Below are 15,310 nucleotides of genomic sequence, written 5' to 3'. Positions count from 1 at the left end.
TTGTTCCAGCTTCTGCAAATGGCTGCCCTTGGCTCTTGATCCACCCAGTGCACTCTGCAGACAGCAAAACACTTTGCTGCTGTGGATTCTGCCTGTATGGAGAGATGGCTATGTATACAGCTGCTACTCAAGTAGCATATTACTGTCCTCCAAATATTGGTGATACAAGCACACCAAAAGGCCAGGAGGTAAGGAATTGATTGGCAGAGGCAGTGGAACTGGAACTTGGTGCTGGTGCACTGAGTGGATGTGGACTGGGATCGCTGCCCTGTTCTCCATCAGGACACAAGTGAACTCCTATCAGCCCAGTGTGGTTTACCCCTGTCTCTAACCAATGAGGCCAAGGAGACAAGGGCTGAAAAGGTCAGGACCCTTCTCTGAGTGCAAGTTTCAAATCTGTGTCCCAGCATTCATATTTTCAATGTGCATGTCTCTCTAACTGCTGCAAGCACAGCAGGACTGAGACAGGTGTTTGCCCGGTGCCAGCAGGAAGGGGACTGGTCAATTCTCTTTTCTGTCACTCTCCAACTTGACAGCTACAGGTGAGCAGCTTTAATCCTGCCCTGCAGTGCTGCCAGACTTTGATCCAGGGAAGCATTTAAACCCGTTTAACTTCAGTTTGCCTGCTCTCGTGCAAACTGCAGCATGTGCTTGGCGTGGAGCTCCACACTCTGATGTTTTCCCTTACATGCTGTCAGGCTCATTAGTAGCTGTTGCTTGAGATCCTGACTCAGAAAAACAGTGAAAGCAAGTGAGCAGCTGCTCTGAGGACTCAGATCTTGTCAGGAAGAACTACAACTGGTTGCTCCATGAACAGGCACCAAGCCATGTACATACAAATTTAGTATTAAAGCTAGAGGAATTGTCCAGAAAGCTCAAGTTACTACAACGGGGAAGAAAATGAAGGCAATGCATAATTGTTTCAGGAATGCTTTAACTTCCAGTTTTAGAAGAACCCATCTCAGCTCTGCTTAGACCAGCCTCATCCACTTTGTCCTCAGTGCTGCAAGTCTGAGAAAATCCAAACTATGACAAGGTGTTTCTTCATGGTTTTGATCCCAATTTTACTTTTCTTAGTGTTATTCTTTATCTGTCTTTCAGTTACTATAGTGATGAACAAAAGCATGCAACAAGCACGAGGCCAGGCAGCCTGGGAAGGCATTTGCCTGCAATGGCTGAAAGTACTGCCAAAGAGTTTGAGAAATCAGTTGAAACACCTTTTGCCAAAATCCCTCAGATGGGTCCTATCAAAGAAATTGATAATAAGTTGTGTTTAGCAGATTTTTCTTTTCTAAACTTCATCTATCTTGTCAGCAAGCAACACTTTGATAGGTCCTCTGTTTTCTCCTGTGTCTACACACCATCAAACATGTGCTTTTTCCAAGTGCAAGGACATAAATTGTCATTAAAGAGAAGGTAAAGGACTCCTCTGAACTTTTGTGTACTCTGGATCACCTTGTTCTAGTGCAGTTCTGCTCTGAGTTTGCAGTGATGTCCCTTGGGGTGACACACAAAGCCCAAGAGGCATTGCATGAGTAAAGCAGTCTGCCTGAATCCATGCTGTGGGTCTCACTCAACAGGCTCAGCCTCTTGGAGCCAAAAGTTACATCAAGATAGTGAGGCCAAGCTGACGGCCCTTGCTCTGCAGGCTAGGTTGTGATTTGTGAGTTGTCCATACTAATAGTGGCTATTAGATGTATTTCTTAGGGCACAGCATGGAGCCTGCACGGATACACAGAGGGAACAGAGGACCCTAATCTCATGCAGACCTGAGCAGCAGTGATGGTGAGAATCCAGTTAGACGCTGGAACTGCAGCTAAAGCTAAGTGCTGGCAATTGGAAAAGAATCCAGAACAGGTCTGGTCAGAAATCCTCCCTGCCGTTGCCAGTGCTGAGCCTCATGTTTATACGGGATGTTTACAAGCACTTTCCAAATGAGAAACTGCACGAAGGTGCTGTAGCTTGAAACCCTCAAGTCACAAAATGCAGATCTAGATGCGGAAGATAAGCACACCTGAAACTGCTCAGATCCTGTTTTTATGCTTAGTTCTATATTGCAATAGGTATTAGGATGATTCAGCTGATGAAAACTGTGGCGTCCTTGATGTGCCCAGGATTGGTTGTGGTGTCCGATTCTGACAAAATTGAAGTTTGTTAAGGGTCACTGGGCCACATCTTCAGCTGCCAAAGGTCTAATAAAGGACCCAGGCTGACACTGAGTGACAAACGCATTTGCAGTGCCATTCTGCTTCCCTTCGGCTGTCTGGCACAGAAACGGACAAACGTAAACAGAGAAATCTCTGAGGTTGGTTTTCAAAGGCGAAAGGAGAGGAAGCATCAGGAAGTCTTTGCCAGGATCAAGGGACACCTGCCCTACGCAAAGTGCTCAGCTCAAACTTGGCCGATCCATGTCAGCGAGCGCTCCGGGGGCGGCTGAAGAATGCGTTTTCCGGGGGGCAGAGCCGCACTCCACCTGGGGAAGGGCGTGCAGAGCCGCAGCCTCCGCCTGCTCTGGGCGCAGCGCGGCGGGACGGACCCAACTTTTGTCCGTGCCGGGCCGGGATCACCGGTCGGGTAGGGCGTGCGGGGCCGGAGAGCTCCTCTGTTCCCGGGGCGGGGCGGGCTAGGGGCGGGGGCTGCGCGCCCTGCGCTACAGCCGCGCCTCGGCAGGCAGCGCCGCAGCCCCGCGGGCGGAAAGCGCAGCCGCCCCCCGCACCGGAGACCGGCCCGGGCGGCCCAGTCCGGCCCCGCAGCCGCGATGATGAGCTGCGTTGGGGCAGCCGCGCCGTGCGCCGCGGGGCACCGGCAGGGCGATGGTAAGGCAGCAGCACTCTCGGGGCGGGCCAGAGGGGAGGCGGGGCGGGGCGCACCGTGACCCGGGAGGGCCGGCGGGAGCTGGGGGCTCCGGTGATGGCTGCGCTCCGGGAGTGCCCGCGGCACTGCGCACCTCGGCGGGCACCGCTCCTGGCTGCACCGGGAGCTCGGGGTCGCGCAGCGCCCCGGGCTCCAAGGAGCTGCTCTGGGCTGGCTTGGTGCGGGGGTTCTCTGTCCTCACTCGCCTTGTGGCCACTGCAGGGCTGCGCCTGTGGGGAAGGCACCTGTCCCGGCCGGTGGGGACCGGCTAGTACGGTGATCGGGCAGCCGGTGGAGGGGAGCCTGCCCTGCGTTTGAGTTGAAGCTCTTGTAGGCATCCGCAGGTGCCCGCAGGTTTGACACGGTGTAGTTTCTTGTGTGGCGGTAGCTGCAGGGGAGGTTTCTGAGTAATTGCACGGACAGCCGGCTGGGCAGAATGGTTTTGTACTGGTGTTTGCTGTCGACACGTGTGCCTGCCGGTGCCGCCGGTGCCGCCGCACCTGTGCAGCCAGTGGTGCTCAGAGACCTGCGGGGATTGCCGGTGGTGGTCCGCGGCAAGGCGAGAAACGTCTGTGCCGGGGACGGAGCAGGAGCACGCTGACCCGGAGGAGGCTGCCGGGCAGAGGGGCTCGTCGGGCTCCGCAGGAAACTTGGCTTGAGTGACAGTGCTGAAGGAAGGTCCGTTCCAGGAATGAAGCTGGGGGCATTTGGGCAGCTTTGTGCTCTGACAGGGTCCATATGTCCCAAGGTCCATGGTATAAAGCTTTCCCTGTTAGGTTTGAACGGACTGTCCCGCAACTCTGTCCGTTCCAGGATCGGGTGGGTGAGGCTGAGCTCTTGGGCACTGCTGATCACTGACCTGGCCCACACTCAGTCTGAAGCCGAGAAAAGTGAGCGGGAGCCCTGCTCCTAAGTGCTTTGATTCAGGTACTGGGAGCGGATCCAGTTTGTGGAGCTGACGCCAGGAGAGACAGAGCTGTGTCTGAGAGTGAAAAACTAGTGCCATTTCCTCCAATCCCCGGGGCATCTTTCCCAGCTTTAAAACAAACTTCCCTCGTGGAAGCTGCATAGAAGGGTGAGGAATTAAAACGTTGCACAGCCGTGAGTTTCTACTGCTGCAAGGGAGTGAGGAAGGAGCTGGGTCCTGGTTCATTATCCTAAGCTCTCAGACAGCAGCAGCAGTTGGCTTGGGCTGTGCTCTGAAGGGTGTGATGTCATTATGACTTCATTTCTTGTCAAAATATTTTCTGTAATGGGAATATTGCCCTGCATTTTTGAGGAAGAATGATTTCTCTCTCCCATATTACAGCAGTTGACTGTTTTTCATTGGGATGGGAAAGGCAAGGGTTTTTGAGATTACAGGCTGGAGAAGAGGAGGCTCAGGGGAGACCTTATTGCTCTCTGCAAGTACCTGAAAGGAGGTTTTAGCCAGGTGGAAGTTGGTCTCTTCCCCCAGGCATCTAGGGACAGAACAAGAGGACACAGTCTCAAACTGTGTCAGGGCAGATTTAGGCTGGATGTTAGGAAGAAGTTCGCCACAGAAACAGTGATTGACATTGAAATAGGCTGCCCAGGGAGGTGGTAGCAGTGCCATCCTATGGAGGTATTTAAGAGGAGGCTGGATGAGGCACTTAGTGCCATGGTTTAGTTAATTAGAAGAGCTGGGTGATAGATTGGGCTCGATGGTCTCAGAGGTATTTTCCAACTTGGTTAGTTCTGTGATTCTGTATTAGCAGATGAGAGAGAGCCTGCCTGAATTTGGTCTCCAAGGAAGACAGCTGGAATTTGCAGCAGTCTGTGTAGTCCCACTCTTTGGGGTGTGGAAGCCACAGGTGCATCCACCTGCCCTCCAGACATGGAGTCCTGGGACCCAGCTCCCCACAGTGTTCTTACCAGCATAGGGAACTCCTGTGATGTGCAAGGAGGCTTTCTCTCTTCTGGAAAGCTCTTCACATACTCTGCTACTCGTCTCCCAGCCTGACCTCAGCACTGTCAATACTGTCCAGTAATCCTGCTGGAAAATAACACATGAATTAACCTGTGTGTTTGCTTAAATAGTAAGTGCTTGCACACTAAGGTGTGTTTATCTGATTTCCTGAAACAGTCCCCTACTGGGGATAGACAGAAATAGTTTACTTTGCCCAGGACTTTATAAACACTGATTTAAAAGTAAGAGGAGCAAGTACCTTGAGTGTGCTTGTTGGCTCATTAAAGCCCTCTAGGAAGTCTCCAAATCGTACATGCAGCTCCTCTGCGCCAACTGTGTTCCTGTGAGTGTCATCAGTGGTTCTGCCCACCTCCTCCTCCTTGTCCTCTGCAGCCAGCTGGCATGCCTCAAGTTTTTCACGTTTTCTCCCCTTTCCTAAGTAGTCCCTATCTCCAGGAAATCTCAGACAGGACAAAGAGCAAGGTGCTCCTCCGGGCAAGGGTGCCTGCCAGTATGGGTCTAAGTTCTCTGGGTGAGAGCTGTTAGGAGATTTGAAAGGGTTGCCAGATGATTGCAAGGGAGTTAAAGCTTGATGTGAGACAGAGGACTGCAGGCAGTGTATGGTGAGCTGGGTGCTGAAGAAGAGGAATGGGAATTACCTACATGTCCTTTTAGGATACCTCAGGTCTCTCCTGCATTCCACATTCCTCTGCTCCTGGGATGGAGGCAGTGCCTGGGGGCTAAGTGGAGGACAAGCAGAAATCAGGATTCTGGTGCTGTGGTGCACTGGCATGGAGAAAGGAGCTGAGCACCTTTATGGGTGGCCTCTGTGGGAACTGATCATGTTTCCTACTGTTCCCCACACTGTAGGAGCAGCAAGTAAAGGGTATGGTGTGTATGCCAAGAAGGTGTGAGGAGGCAACATATTGCCTTGCATGGATCCAACTGTCACACTACACAATATGGAAATGCTCATTGTGGGTTTGTGTTTGAAACCAAAGCTATCATTTGAGTGAAAGCAGGAAAGTGCCATCCTTCCAACAGCTGTTGGTGTGCAGGAGTGCAGGAGCGGGGCAGGATTGCCCCATGCTTGGCTTGGTTCTCAAATGCAGATGCCCAGCTTGCATAAATGGAAGCAATGTCAATAATTTCCCTGAGAAACCATGCTGATTTAAGCTGCCAGGAGGAAAAAGCACAAGGACCACAGTGCACACTGGTATCAACGCTGAGAATTCTGTGGCTAAATATCTGGCTTGAGAGTGTGCCAGGCTGGTAGAGCCTCTTGTATTAGGGCACAGTAACCACTAAGCTCCTGAGAGTTAAAGAGTACAGGAAGACTACTAATTACTTATCCACTTAGGGCCTCCCTAGCCCAGATGCTGAGAAAGGCAGTGATGAGTGTCAAGTGAGAGCTTGTCCTCTCTTCTGATATTGTCCTTCCTGCGCTTCGTTCCTCAGGTAGTCTCTGAAACAAAATTCCAAGCCTAGGATGGCCAGTACACCAAATTAAGTGGCATGGAAATTTCACTGGAAACTCAATTGACTGCTCTAGGAAGCAGAGATTTGCTCTGTGAACGCTGACTGTGAGGATGCTGAGGAGCAAAGCAGCCTTGTTTTACTTGCCTGCACTGACCTCCAGAAGTTTTGCCTGACTGGACAAAAGGTTTTTGTGTGTCTTCTATCTTCAGGTCTACACTTGCCCTTGGCTGTCTTACCTCATTCCTCCTCTGCACTGAGGTAGGAAAAAAGCAAAGTGGCAGCTTTTCTCATGATACATGAATTACATGTAGGGTAGGAAAGCAGGGCAGTTTCTTCAGGACTCCAGAGGACTGACACTGGTGTATTTTCTCTGTGTGTGTGTAAGAATAGAGCCACAGGAAAGACAAAATGTACATTTAGCACAGGGCCAGCTGCCAACCTGAGGTTGCTGCCAGGTGGGCACATGGACCTGCTGGCATCTAGCTGGGCAGGCTGCATTTAGCTATGAAGAACCTTGTTGCGGTGGAGTCTATGGGGAAGAGAAAGAAAGTGCTTTTTGGCTTTCACATTTACTTCCCTTACACTTTAGTTTCCTGGGGTTCACTGTTCTCCCTGGTGCATTTCTCTGTGGGGCTGCCTTTGTTCTCAAAAAGCTGATGGTCGTCAGCATGCTGTACCCTTTGCCTTAGCTGCTGCAGAGTGGGTTACCTCCTACAGGGGCTTTAATGTGTGGGTCAGGAGATGGGAGAGGGCTGAGCCATATTCCTGTTCTCTCAGCTAACGTGAAGCCATAACTAGTCTTTTTGAATCAGCTGACTTTAATCTGTTCTTGCTGTGTAATTCCATTAGACTTATTTTTATTAGAACAAATAATCTAATTTGGGCCCCTCCTCAAGCCTAATGCATTCGTGTGGCTGCAGACACATGGCTTGCAGTGAGACACATGGCCAGCAATGCATGGGGGAAAGCAAATTACTCTGTTAGAAGACAAATTGAACTTTGACAATTTTATGTGATTAGGGGAACAATTAGAGAAAATAGCTAGAGAAGCATTTACCAGTGGTTTGTGCACTAGTGGAGATGAGTGGTGGTGTGGCAGTTGCTCTCCAGGGTAAGAGTCATCCCTGAGCACAGGGCACAGTGGTGCTGGGGTGCAGCAAGAGCCCACCTGAGCCCTGTATCCAGACTGGGGTGAGAAGATAATGGTAAAAAGCTGCTTCCTGACCTGCTGTGCTGGTGATGCTGCAGTATTTTTCTCGTCTCCTGATGCAGACAGGAGGGTTTACTTATTCACTGTCGATCTGGGTTTTACAGAGCCATGACTTGCCTTTGTCTGGTACAGCAGGGGTTGTAAGTAAGGTGCAATTCGCTTGTTGGGTTCAAATGGTAGAGTCATAACAGGCAAATAGAGCATTAGATGAAACTCTGGCATAGGGATTTTTCTCCAAATGCCCTTTCTTCCTGGCAAGAAGTACCATCTGTTGCTGCTATCACCAGACTTCCAGGTGGGAGAAAGTGTTGACCAGGTAATCAGGAAGCATAAATTGTCATTACAGTAATACCTTGGTCTTAACCTGGTGCTTTTTTACTCTGTGCACTCTACCGAGGACAGCTGTGCTGTTACTTCATTCTTTTAGAAAGGATGCTGAGAGAAAAGAGGACATCTGTAAACCAGTGCTGATGATTAGCAGCAGGACCAGGTGTGAAAACCTGTTCTGCAAAGCCTGAGCTGCTTGCCTGCAGTCTAGCAGTGTCCATGGTAGAGGTGGTACACTCCAGGCTGCTGTGGCACTGTGCTGATTTGTGTCAGTGAAAGGGGATTCGTCCATGGGAAAACACACTCCAAAAAAGAGCTAAAAATCTTGGTCACTCTGAAGCTGCCAGAAATGTTATCACTCATTTAATCTGTGAATTTTTAAAGCCAGAACAAGACTTTGCTGATTGCCTTGTCTGCTTTCCTACCTACAAAAGAAAGGCAAACTGTAGCTAGGGAAATGTCTGCAGGATTAATTCCAAAGTATCAGGTGAGGAATAATAAAAAATAAAGAAACAAGTTGTTTTATTTGATAATAATAGAAGGGGAAAAAAACCCAACCAAACACCTTCCAAACACTGTTTAAACCTTCACTTGACTGAGTATATCCAGCAGCCCATATAACACTGCCTGGAAGAACAGAATGAAAGGAAATGATTTCAGGCAGTGGTTTGACCCCTTCTTTGCTTTCCTGGGACTGTTCCTGGGAGAAGACACATGGTGTTCTCCTGGTTGGTGCAGTGCCAGGAGTGTGTACAGCGAGAGATGAGACCTGGCATGCTGCATTGTGCCTTGCTTTCTGAGCACGGCTGTTCGAATTAGCAGGACACCTTGGGAAGTGGGGTCCCATTTACTTGGCAGAAGATGAGCAGGGACCTGCAGGAAGAGGAAAAGGGGACACTGGCACTTAATTTTAGGAGATTTCTAGGGGAAAAGTATTCTAGGCAAATGTTTGTTTTGGTTTTCTTTGAGGAGGAAAAACAGTCAACAAACCGTGGGGCACTTGAAATGTGCAAGAGCCCTGTTTGAGCTGTATTTGGTTGTAATATGCAGTCCTGTGGGTCTGGGTGTCTCCCCTCTGCCCTCTGAGGAGAGTGAGTGAGAGTTTGGTGAAAGTGAGAAGGGATCTGTGGCAGAGAGACTCACTGTATGGGAATGTAAGAACCAGTTGCTTGATGCCAGTAGCAGGTGGAAAATAGAGTTCCCTTTCCCCACTCCTCTTTGCCTTCATCCACTTTCCATTCTGGAGTTACTTTTATTCTTGGATCTGACTTTCAGGTCATGGTGCATGTGGACCTGCACTCAAAGACACAGGAAATTCCTATCTGCAGCTTTGAAAAGTCTTTCAGTAGGAGCCAAGCTAAATAATCTACCCTTTTACTGTAGGGATGTGTCAGAGAAGTGCAAAGTAAGCATCTCATTGCTGGTACAAGTGTAAGAGCCTTGCCAGTCAGGAAAATCACAGCTGATTAAAAACCAATTGCAGAGATACCTTTTACAAGTGCTTTATTTTCAGTGCATCCTGCTTGGCTGTGTTACCTTATTGATCAGATCCCTTCTATTACAACTGATGAGAGAAAACAACCAGCCCTAGCTGCACTTCCATGTACATTTAATAAACTCAAGCAAGCATAACTTGGACAATTATGATTACAAAATAACCAGGAAAGTAGGAAATTGGAGGAGGAAGGCTATTGCCTTTATTTCTGCCCATTCAGTGGAGGTTTTCCCTGATCCATTGTGTAACCATTACTGGAAGGAAGTATTTGCTAAAAGAGAGCATAGAGATGGGCTCTTCTTGAGGCACCATGGTGTGTGAGACCTGTAGGTGACACTTTGTCATCAAGTCAGGGCAAAGTGAGTGTTAATATCTGTGAGGACTTACATGTAAGGTCTTGTCCCTGGCTCTCTTCTTTCTTGTCCCCTGCAGTGTCACAGCACTTTGGCCAAATTCGCCTTTACACTTGCAGCAGTCCCTTGAAGTAGGGGCAGGCTGTTGTGCAGTGGAGGAAACCAAGTGAAGCAGTTTGCCCGAGGCAGCCAAGGATACCCAGGGCAGAGCAGAGACTCCAGTTCTGTATTTCTGTAACTAAAGCAAATCACTGACCTCTGAGACAGTCTTGTGTCTGTAGCTGTGACTGTCCTCCATCTTCCAGGCCATTCCCTGGGCAGCTGCTGGAATGCCCCTCCTAAATGCTGTGCATGCACCGGGACAATTTCTCTTTGCATCACCTTTGTACATATCAAAGTGTTCCAGTGGGGAATATCTCCTTTCTCCATGACTCCCAAGAGCATCAGTTCTTGCCCAGCTCTCTCTTAAACTGTATTGACCTACAATGGGTATGAGGCTGTGACCACAGGTCACAGTCACTGGGACCCTAGGGTTTACTTTGCTGAGCCAGAACATTGTCTGGTTTTGCTTTAAAGCTGACATTGTCATAGGGACCCAAAAGGCACTTGAGCTGCCTTTAAGAAAGGAAAGAATCTTAGGCTGAGGGGATAAGGCAAGGAAAACCCCTGTGTGCTCCTTGGTATCATTCATTACCAGAACGATGGGCATCACAATAACTAAGAAAGGCATCAAATGAATTAACTCTGGTAGCAAATGTTGGCAGGGGAATGATAGTGAAAGAGCAAATTCTGCATCTTGGAGCCAGGAGGTGAAAACTTCATTAATACTGAGAAAGATTAGACAGAAGCAAGGGGGTTGCATGTGGATTTTGATTTGGGCTACTATCCTTCAAGATAGTAAATGAAAGAAACCAGCATTTGGCAAATAAATTGGATTTCAGCTCTTAATACCAGCCCTCAGGCAGTGCCTTCAGATTTTGCCAGAAGACAAATCTTGGGAAGTTTTCAGCCTGGTTTATAAACTGCAGAAGTGAAGAACAAATCTCAAGTGTCTGCAAGCCTGTTCAGGGATGAATTCTTGTAGTCGAAGCAAGAGACTGAGCAAACGGAGTTCAGCTCAACCATGAGGTAGCAGAAATGTGTTCTGCATTGAAAAAGGTCTGGTTACTTCTTCCCAGGGAAACCAAGCACCTGCCATTGTTGGTCATTGCTTGGGAATCTCATTTTCCTGCCTTAAAAAAACTAATCCTTTGTGAACATTATAGAAACTAATAGGCAGACCAGCTGACAGTGTGGTCCATCCTGAAGCCCACCTTTCCAGTGCTTTGGCATTTTATCATTCAGATTCGCTGTGTGTAATAATCCACCCCAGGGCTTTATTGAACATGAACTATTTGCAGCTACCCCCACAGGTTTTTTGCCTTGCTGTGGCACAAGACTGAATGCTTAATCTTCTCTCCCCCTACTCTTCTATTCACACCAGCCTTGCTCTTCAGTGTCTGTGCTTTCTGCGCTCGCATCAATTACTGGAGAGGAAGCTGCTAGTCATAGCAGAGTATGGCTAGGACTATAATAACAGTGGGTGTCCCAGAGGCACAGTTAGTCCCTCACAGAGGCAGATTTATGGCAGTGCAGACGTGGGTCTGGATTGCTCTGGGTCTCCCATTGCTAGTTCTTCCTGGGCAGAAGTGCTGAAGGCAGAAGGTAAAGGAGCTCTGATTTGCTGGGGTTTTCTGGAACAAGTGTGAGCAGTGCTGAGTAGTTCTAGGAAAAGGCAAAGGATGAAAGGTGGGGAGAAGGTTGTGAAGAGTGTGGGCTGCTGTATGGATGTGCAGAAAGCTCCGAGACATCCTGGAGGGATGTGTAAATGCTGGGATGTAGAATAGATCCTCAGGGTGGCCTGTGAAGGGGAAGCTTTTCCTCTTGGGCACACAGCAGCTCCTCTAGCATGTCTCATGCTTTCTCAGTTATCTCGGGGTAAAAATGTCCTGATCAGAAGAGTGCTTCTGGACATGTTTTTGCCAGCGGTGCTGAAAGCATTGTGAGGAGAAGTGTACAGGGTGCAGTGTAGCCTGTAACAGATGATGCCAAGTTTAACTTCCCTGCTTAGTCTTGGGGTTTTGGAAAAGACTGCCCACTTTGTCTTTAAGGAGGAGTTGGCAGCTTTGTCTTTAAAGAAGAGTCTTCAGCTTTGCTTTATCCTGCTTTAGAGGAAGAGCTTTTAATTCCAGGACAGGCTTTAGGATTGTCTTTTCCAAAGGACAGCACTGAGGACCCAGGTGACATCTCACGCATGTCCAGGTTCCTCCTGTTTGCAGCACAAGCTGGGTGATGGGGCATGTGTTCAGTGATCACTGTGAGCTGAGCCTGCACGCTGGGCGCGGTGACATTTGCTTGGTGAGGACTGCAACGGGCTCTGAAAGCTACTTTCTGTTTCAGGTTCCTTTGTAGTTCTTGGGCGAGTTACATAATTGCACCTTTTGCATTCGATGCAACACGGTCCCAGTCTTTCCCTGTCTTCCACTGACGCTCCCCCTTGGGGAGGATTTTGGAGCCCTTGCTTCGGTGGGTGGTTGCTGTGAAGGGGCACAGCCCACATACAGGAGTATGCAGTGCTACAGAGCCAGAACTGCACCAGGACTGACTTGCTCAGGCAGAATGTCAAGGGAAGAGCTTGGAGCTGATGAAGGGTTGCCAGTTGGCAGCATTCCTGCTGCAGAGCACTTTGCAGATGAGAAGGGCTGTGCCCTGAGAGCACACTCTGTTGTTTATTATTAGCAAGAATGATAACAGTGGCAGCAGATTTAGTGCCTCTCTTTGGCCCACCTGCCTTTATCTGCATGCCATCAACTCCCTGCCTTCCCCCCTTAGCATCACTGCCTGACACATGAGCTGTGAGGTATTCTGGGATGGCTGTCTCTGCAGTGTTTCCCAGTCAGTTCCTCTCTATTTCACAGCCACATCCCTCTTCTTTAGCAAACATCTGACCCTTCATTACCCTTTGGGTCCCCAGACATTTATTATTACAGCTTTATGTTTATATACAAAAACATTAAAAAAAATCAACAAGAGCCCAGATCAACAATCCAAAAATAGGGAACCCAAGAGAAACTGAAAGCTCTAATCCTGGCACAGGAAAACATTTTTAGCTGATGAAGACTTAAAAAAAATCCTGGCCAAAAGCAACAGCAGGAAGAACATCCCAAAGACTCTTGCAAAGAGTGGCAAACACCATGCAGGCTGATTATCATCCTTCCCTGAAGCTCAAACCTCAGGCAAAACCAGCATCAGGCATGGGATGCCACACAACAGAGCTGGCACCACATGGAGCAGCCAGTGCAGCTTCCTGGCTTCACACCACTGCCTGAGCCTTGCTCCTTGCTCTTTCAGGGAAGGTATCCTGCAGTGGGATTGTGATAGCCCTGGCCCTCAGCACACTGTGATGGCAGACAAGGCTGGATGCTAAGTGCTCCTGGGAGTGATGGCAGTCACTGCAGTGTGTCTGAGGAAGGGTGTTAAGAGGTGGGATGTGAAGATGCATTCATCTCCCCAAAGGGTTGTGGTACGGGGAAAGGTCCACAGGAGGCCTTCTGCAGCTCTCCCTCCTCCTCGTTGCAGCCTGCACATGCAGAGGTCTACCCTGGCTGCTGGCCACAAGAAGTTGCTTTCCACCAGGAGTTTCTGTCCAGCCTATTTAATGTGAGACCATCACATAGGGAAATAAGAGATGGAGAAACAACCACTGAAAAAGGATTTATATTTTAAATCCCAAAGAATTTGTAGGGATTGCTGTGGAGCCAACACCATTTCCACCTTTCTATGACAGTGAGATGGATTATCCACATTGTTTGCGGAGGCTTTTGGGGGGAAGTTCTTTGTCTCTTCAGCTTTCCTCTCGCCAGCCCTCTCCAAGAGCCTCACTTGGGTGGTAAAAACCCAGGCAGGTAAAAAACCTCCTTCTGTACTTTTTGCACAAGTGAATTAGGATTTCTTTGATACTTGGCCTAAAGGAAGGGTTCCTCATGGTCTCAACCCCTTTTCTCAATCTATTTTTTCTTTGCATGGCCTAAGAATCTGTTTGACAGTCTGTCTGAAGAGAAATATAGAACTGAAACAACTAAATAACAGACCTAGCAGATTTTCTCAGTAGTGTTTTTTTGACTTTTAAGTGACAAATGGAAACTCCCTGTGGGAAAAGTCTGTTTGCTGTGTAATCTGGGTTGTTTTTTGTGAATAAGATCACAAAGAAAGCTCATGGGGGAAAACTGCTTGCTTACTGGATCTGCTGACTTGATAGTGGTCAGAGGTTTTATTTGATCTGCTAAGCTGGTGTTGATGAAACATTTGGATGCATGTTTCCATTAGGATCTTCTTCCTTTGGATTGAAATCCTGGTTAAATATAGTAGAGCAAAGCTACAGATAACAGGGGAGGAGATTGTCTCAGTTCAGTGTTTCCTGCTTCCCTGTACAGAGGCACTTAATGGCAGTTGCTGTGGGTGTTTTTGAAGTGTGCATTGCACCCAGAGCTACTCCTGCCTTCCTCTTGAATGCATCTAGGAGGTGTATCCAGATACCTTTTGGTGCTTATTCAGCACATGTTTCCTCGCAGCTTCCACCTCCCCATGAACCCAGACCTACCTGGGAGGCAAAGAAACAAAGGCTTAGTGCATGGCAAGGGTTAATCTTATTTGTGCTGCTCCTTTTCATGATGAACTTCGGCACAGCCATTCTTCATTTTGCCCTCAGAGGCTCCTGTCCCAGGGCAGGTTGTATGCAGCCTCCCTGGATGAGCAGGTGGCTGGGGAGTGCAGGAGGGGCTGCAGGAGGCTGGTGCAGGGAAAATCTGGGGGGCAGAGCCTGGGCACTACGTGAGCAGCCAAAATAAATGCCATGATAAATGACTTTCCACTTCTGTCTCTCCCTGTGAGACAGAATTATACTTTTTATGTTCACCATCATTCACTAAATGAGGGGATTTTATAAGAACACATCTCAAGTTTCTATCCTTAGTGACATGTGTGCAGACACAAGGCTTTGGGTAGTCACCAATCACACCACTTGCTGCCTATTGTACTGGCCCAACACTTTGCCTACTCCCTCCCCACCCCAGAACAATTAGCAGGAAATCCAGCTGCTGCCTGAATGGACATATTTTCAGCAATCTTCCTTAATTCTTTATTTACATTAAAATAAGCAGGAGGAAAAAAAAAGATGCAAAATCAGTTCCTCTTCCAGAGGATGGATTAGTTCTCTCATCACATCTCAGACTCTCTCTTCCCTGCCCTTTCCCTATCTGTATCCTGATTTCTGATGAGCTGTGATGAAAAGCAGGCAGTAAAACAGCTGATTGCTGCTCATGAATTCCTTGAGTGAACACGTTTCAGGGTGGTAACTGGCATAACAAAAGTTGAGCTATTCTCAGTTGGCACTTGGAGCAGCCACATCCTTTCCTGCCCTAGACAGTGACTTGTACTGAGTGAGCTGAAACTTTGCTTCTGAATCATTCATAGCAAGACCTGATGTTATTTTCTGCCACGCAAAGGGAAAATTAAATGCCCAATCTATTGCTTTCAATAAGGAAGGTTTTTATCAATGGGGATGGGATATGGTGAAGTGGCAGAGAGACTGGCTGAGGCAGGGAGAAGCAGCAGGGTGATGGTGATGG

General features: G+C 48.5%; 1 protein-coding gene across 1 annotated transcript in view; it reads left to right on the top strand.

Moving 5' to 3' along the window:
- Nucleotides 1-2,682: 2,682 nt before the first annotated feature.
- Nucleotides 2,683-15,310, top strand: part of HTR4 (5-hydroxytryptamine receptor 4) — a 120,557-nt gene continuing 107,929 nt past the window's right edge. Inside the window, exon 1 of the mRNA XM_064161785.1 lies at nt 2,683-2,816. The gene's annotated coding sequence lies outside the window, so the exon portion shown is untranslated. The remainder of the gene's footprint in view (nt 2,817-15,310) is intronic.

The sequence above is a fragment of the Pogoniulus pusillus genome, chromosome 22, assembly GCF_015220805.1.
Source record: "Pogoniulus pusillus isolate bPogPus1 chromosome 22, bPogPus1.pri, whole genome shotgun sequence".
NCBI classification, from domain to species: domain Eukaryota; kingdom Metazoa; phylum Chordata; class Aves; order Piciformes; family Lybiidae; genus Pogoniulus; species Pogoniulus pusillus.
Note: the sequence above shows the minus strand (reverse complement) of the source record. Positions and strands in the feature narration are given on the sequence as shown.